The 7,157-nt window shown below is 36.2% G+C and overlaps 1 long non-coding RNA gene across 1 annotated transcript in view; it reads left to right on the top strand.

Moving 5' to 3' along the window:
- LOC118761364 overlaps nt 1-5,549 on the top strand; it is a 15,127-nt gene extending 9,578 nt beyond the window's left edge. Inside the window, exons 2-3 of the long non-coding RNA XR_004997317.1 lie at nt 501-503; nt 5,540-5,549. This is a non-coding gene — a long non-coding RNA (uncharacterized LOC118761364). The remainder of the gene's footprint in view (nt 1-500; nt 504-5,539) is intronic.
- Nucleotides 5,550-7,157: the final 1,608 nt, after the last annotated feature.

Genomic DNA, 7,157 nt, shown 5'->3' with positions numbered 1-7,157 from the left:
TCATCATCATTATTAACATCATTATTGTTATTATTATTATTATTAACATTATTATTTTATTATTATTATTATAATTATTAGTATTATTATCATTATTATTATTATTATTGTTTTCTTCCTGGCTTTTATTGCTTCTGCACATATTGTTTTTCTTGTTGTTGCTTTTGTTGTTGCTACTGTTGTTCTTTTTTTGTTGTTGTTCTTTTGTTGTTGCTGCTGGGTTTTGACTTTGCTTCTTTTGCAGTAATTGTTTTTTGCTGATATTGCACTCGTTATGGTTGTGTGTGTTTGTGTTTTTTTTTCTCGCTGTTCTTCTTCTTAACATTGTCGTCGCTTTTCTTGTAGTTCATGATTTGCCTTTACTGTATTCGTTTTTACTGTTGCTGCAACTTTTACACCAACAGTAGCAGCAGCAACAGCATCAACAAAAATAGTAGTAGTAGTAGTAGTAGTAGTAGTAGTAGTAGTAGTAGTAGTAGTAGTAGTAGTAGTAGTAGTAGCTGGTGGTCCTGTTGTTGCCAACACATTTCAAAGGAGAGGAGCCTGTGTTCGTAATAACTAACACCTCATTGTTCAAATACTTTAATGACTCTAATGATTTCCTTTGACAACATATGCAAGTTGTTTCATAGGCATACACACACTCTCACACACACACACATAAACAGGCATAGATACATACATACAGATATACACACATACATATGTGTGTGTGTATGTACATAAATATATACTACATATATATATATGTACATATGTTCATATATGTATACACACATTCATACACAAACATACACACATTTATATGTATAACTATGTATATATATATATATATATATATAATATATATATTATATATATGTATATATACGTATATTATGCACACATACATACCTTGGTAGATAATCAATATATATATTGTATGTATATATATATACAATATTATATTTGCATGCACCAAGGTATGTATGTGTGCATATAAAACATATATTACACAAACATATATATATATATGCACACATACATACCTTGATACATGCAAATATATATATATATGTATATATATATATATATATATATATATATATATATATATATATATATATATAAATTTATACATACATAGAAACAAGCATGAGTATACCAATACATGCATGCACACATGCTTACATACATACACGCATACATGTGTTCATAACTATATGCATATATATATACATACACACAGTCATACATTCATATATATATACACGCCTACTTATACATACATACATACATACTTGCATTCGTACACACATACATACATACATACATACATACATACTACATACTGCATACATACATACATACATACATACATACATACATACATACATACATACATACATACATACAATTTTGTCCAACGAATTCTGTTGATACTTTATTTTATGACTGTATCTCTCGGCAACCGTTCCAATTCAACTGTTTTTACTAAATTATTATTATTATTGATATTATTATTATTACTATTATTTTTATTGTTGTTGTTGGTTTTATGGACATCATTACCATCATCAACACCAACATCATTTCAGGAATTACCTGCATCTTACAAAACAGCCATAAAAGTGTATTTAACAAACTGCCTTCAATTTAGTAATATTGTATATGTTTAACAAAACCTGTTTAAGTTTAACAAACATTGTTCAAGGTTAACATATACTGTGTGAAGTTTACAAAAATTTTCATGGTTAACAAAATGTGTTCAAGGTTAACCAAAATCGCTCAAGGTTAACAGATTGTTCAGGGTGACAAAAGATATTTTCAAAGTTAGCAGCGTGAGCTTCGCCGAAATTACTCAAAATAGTTGTCAGTAGCGTTAGGTTATTGGCTGATGTCTTACGACAACTGCTTATGCAGTTCAGAATGCAAAGATCCTGAACAAATTCCTGCAATACATCTTGTTGAACGTTCTTGTGTACTGTTTAGTTATCCCATCTATATTTATTTCATACCCAGAAGGTAAGGCTATTTGTGAAGTGCTCATGAACGCTACTGGTAACATGGGATCCGATACAACCTGTTGCATAGTCGGGTGGTCTGCGACTAAAATAGCGCTTTCACTAGGCTTGCCTGGTGAGGAGGATTGGCAAAACTCCAGCAAAATTAGAAACAGGACATGTCAAAAGGACAGACGAACCTAGTGCAAGTCCAACTACTATCTAGCAACAACATGGGCCCTTACAAGTTCCAGATTGGTGTTCGGCGTGCTGGAAGACCTCTGCGAGTGAGGCACCTCTTAGCTACTGTTAAAGCATGTTTCTAGAACACGCTTCAAGCCCAGGTTCTGTGTTGTCCGATAATCGTCGGTGACTTGGTCAGCGAATCCTCCGTGACGGTCCACAATCGACGGTGAGATGAGCTGTTACGGATCACATTATCCCAAAGTGTGTATGCATGTGACTGGGGATTTCATATGAACTTGTATTCCCACTAAAACTCTGGACATGAACTCTACACTTCAACAGAGAATGACGGCTAGGGCTATCACATCCGCACTATCTGGATGTGGCTAGTATTCGTGAAGGACGTGATGGACTCGCTGGTAGTAGTAGTAGTAGTAGTAGTAGTAGTATACTAGTACCAGTACTACTACTATTTCTACTACTACTACTGCTGCTGCTGTTGCTACTGTTGCTGCTGCAACTACTACTTACTACTACTACTACTACTACTACTACTACAATGAAGATACGAGAGGAAAAAGGACAGCAGAAAAAGAACAAAAATAACAAAAACATGACTGCAAAAATGTTCCGAGATAGCAACAAAGACAGCAGAAACAACAACCACGAAAATAACAATAGCAATCAACAACAAAAAATCAATAAAGCGAGAGAAGTTTTGAGAAAGGGATAACAAACGAAACGTTTACCACAAATTCTCACTACAACTTCTACCAACACCACCACCACCACCATCGCCACCACAATCCAAGACCAGCAACTCCATCAATACCGTCACTGACAACAACAACAACAACAATAACATCGACATTATCTCCATGAGCATCACCACCACCACCACCACCATCACCACTACCATCGTCATCAGCAGCAAAAACAACAACACGAACATCAGAACGACCGACAGTAACACCATCATCATCACCATCGCCACCACTAATATCACCAATGACAGAACCAACACCAACATCATCGTCAGCGACACCAACATCAGCACCACCACCACTGCCACTACAACCACTACTATCACTACCGTCACCAATAGCACTACTATCACCAATACCGTTACCACCATCAACACCAATAGCACCATCAACACCACCAACACCATCAACATCAATAGCACCATCAACACCACCAACACCAATACAGTGTTACGCCAGCGACACTCCCATCACCACCACCACCGGCTCCACCATCACTATCAATAGCAACAATATCTCTACTACCACCACCATGACAACCACCATTACAACAACCATCACAACTACCATCCCATCGTCACTACCACCATGACTACCATCAGCCCCACCATCATCCCCACCATCACCACCACCAGTTCCACCATCACAATCGCCATCGTCCACCATCACCACCACCAGCCCACCACCAGCCCACCACCACAACCACCACCACCACAACCATCCCCACCATCACAACCACCATCTCACCATCACCCCCACCATCCCACCATCACTACCACCGGCTCCACCATTATCTCCAATAAATCATCACCAACACCACCATCACTATCCCCACCATCACCACCAATAGCAAAACATCACATCCACCATTTCCTTTGCCATACCTACCATCAATACCACCACCACCACCACCATCACCATCAATACCAACATTACCTATTTCTTTGCTACCCACAAGGGGCTAAACACAGAGGGGACAAACAAGGACAGACAAACGGATTAAATCGATTATATCGACCCCAGTGCGTAACTGGTACTTAATTTATCGACCCCGAAAGGATGAAAGGCAAAGTTGACCTCGGTGGAATTTGAACTCAGAACGTAGCGGCAGACGAAATACCTATTTCTTTACTACCCACGAGGGGCTAAACACAGAGGAGACAAACAAGGACAGGCAGAGGGATTAAGTCGATTATATCGATCCCAGTACGTAACTGGTACTTAATTTATCGACCCCGAAAGGATGAAAGGCAAAGCCGACCTTGGCGGTATTTGAACTCAGAACAGACAAAGGGATTAAGTCGATTACATCGACCCCAGTGCGTAACTGGTACTTAATTTATCGACCCCGAAAGGATGAAAGGCAAAGTCGACCTCGGCGTAATTTGAACTCAGAACGTAGCGGCAGATGAAATACCACTAAGCATTTCGCCCGGCGTGCTAACGTTTCTGCCAACATTACTACTATCCACCACAATCACCACCATCAACACCAATAGCTCCACTAACACCAACACCTTTGCAGTGCTACACCACCAACACCTCACACAACTACCACCAACACCAGCACCACCGCTACCGCTCTTTCACACACGATAAAAAAAAAAATCCAGAAATGTATACAATATACTTCTTATTTCAAATTTTGGTATTTATATTCTTTCTTTAGTTCTGTTTCTTTTTTGCAATTTTCTTTACGCTAAATGTTCTTTGATAAACAAAAAACAAAACAAAACCAAAAAAATAAACATATAAAATTTTAAAAAACAATTAAAATCTAAAATAATAATAATAATAATAATAATAATAATAATAATTAATAATAATAATAATAATAGCAGAACACTTTCCATACAATAACCATCAGAGCATCACAACAAATCACAGCACTTACCCAAGGCACACAGAGCTGCGCTCGGTAGTGAAGTGAAAGCACGCTATAAAAATAAAAATAAAACTACTGAATAATAATAATAATAATAAGACTCAGCACCCATGAAATTAGATTCAGGTTTGCAGCCAATTCTGTAGATTCTGTTTTTAGAGTGGTACCACTATTAACCAAAAAAAGAAAAATGAAATAACCGCAGAAGAATCAATATGTTATACATCATCTTTACCAAATTCATTAATTCTTTCTTGCTTCATTCTTCGATTCTAAGCACGTATGTATATATATATGTGCATGTCTTTTGTATATGAACACACACACACACACGCACACACACACACACACACATATATATATATATATATATATATATATATATATATATACGTGTGTGTGTGTATACACACATATATAAATATATATATGTATATCTGCTTGTATTATGTGAGGTTTGTGTGTGTGTGAGAGAGAGGAGATGGATATTGTGTTGTATGTGAACAGCGGTTGAGAAGTCATATACTCACAGACATGCATACAACACACGTCGTCAAACACCTATTTCTTTATATATATATATGTATATATATATATATATATATATATATATATATTATATATACATGCATGCATACATGTATGTATGGATATATGGATGTGTATGTATGTGTGCATATGTGTGTGTGCGTGTGTGTAAATATAGGTATGTAGGAATGTAGGTTAGTATTTTATAGATGTCACCACACATATATGTATATATATATATGTATGTATATATATGTGTGTGTGTGTGTGTATGTACCTAAGTATATATGCATATATGTATGTATCAAAATCAGATTTCCCATCTCAAGAGTTTTATTAAATGAAATTATTGCACACATGTATACATTGATGTATATGTGTGTGCACGCGTCAATATATATATATATATGTATATATATATATATACTCACACACATACACAACTATATATATATACACACACACACATATACACACATACAAGCACACACACACATATATACATTGGGAGAAAGTGACGGAAAAAAGCGAGAAAGAGGAAATTTTAACATAATCTATGTTTACGGCATTTAGTATATCGCATTTTGATTTACTTATCAAAGTTCACGTTGCTGCTCGATTTGTGTTTTTCTCCTTGGTCCATCTTATTTTTAATTAGGTAAATTATTCTGGTTAAAAGTATGAACTCCATATCTATATGTGAATATCTACCCACTGATCCGAAACCTATGACTGTATTACGTTGATGAAGTGATGTTGACCAAAATGTATGTACACATACACGCCGAGTTCAGTCTCCATTTTTTATCACTTATCCATTTTATATACCCCTTTTATCTTTTACATGTAGTGCCCTCTAGATTTGACTGTTGACACAAAGGAGATAATCATCCTCTCACAACACAAACTGAGATTATATATTTCGATTCAAAAAGTAGGGACGCGAGGAAGAAAATGTATAATGTTCACATATATAATTGTTTTCTATTACAAAGTTCACAACTTCTAGTTGGTGGCAATATCATCTATAGCGTTGTTTCATTCGTTTTAGAAATCTCCAACATGACGTAGCCTGTAAATCTATATATATAAAACTGTAGTTGTGTGAGTGTCTGTCCCCTTCGATTTAGATTCCTAACTACTCCCACATTTTGCGGTGCAGTTTAACCAAATTCGGGTATCTTATAGTCGTGATTCATATCGAGCCCGTCTGAGTATTAGCGCGCGTCTACGATGAGTCTACGATTTTTAAAATAATTTAACATCATTTTTTATTCCATTTTAATGCATAATTTTTCGTGTGTCGATGGCGGCGGAGTTGGCGTCCATGGTCACACTTGCACCTGTTTGCTTCTCCCCCTACTTCCCTCCCTCGTGAAGCTGTGGGGAAGGGAGTGTAAGGAAATCAACGTCGTAAAGCGTTGTCAAGGAGACCAGCGTTCTTTTAGAACAACGACTTCATGGCTTGAAGACACCAAAACAGAAATGGCTAAGAAAGCCCGAATTGGCATCTATAAGGGAAGTAACTCTCTAAAAATGCTTATATAGTTATTTCCCTTACAAACCCGAGCAACGCCGGGCGATACTGCTAGTTATTAATAAGATATATTACGAAGACACACATTTTATGTTTATCTCTTCACTTCCCGATTCTTCCTCTGTATCGTTCATTTCACTCTCTTTTCTCAACTTTCTTTCTTACTTATTCCTATCTTTATTTCCTCCTCGGTTCGCAATCTGCCTACTGTTTTCCTCTTCGTTTCTCAATCCCCAAAAATAGCTGATTTACATTATTTACATTATTTACATTTG

This window comes from Octopus sinensis, unplaced genomic scaffold (genome assembly GCF_006345805.1).
Source record: "Octopus sinensis unplaced genomic scaffold, ASM634580v1 Contig12650, whole genome shotgun sequence".
In the NCBI taxonomy this organism is placed as follows: Eukaryota; Metazoa; Mollusca; class Cephalopoda; order Octopoda; family Octopodidae; genus Octopus; species Octopus sinensis.
Note: the sequence above shows the minus strand (reverse complement) of the source record. Positions and strands in the feature narration are given on the sequence as shown.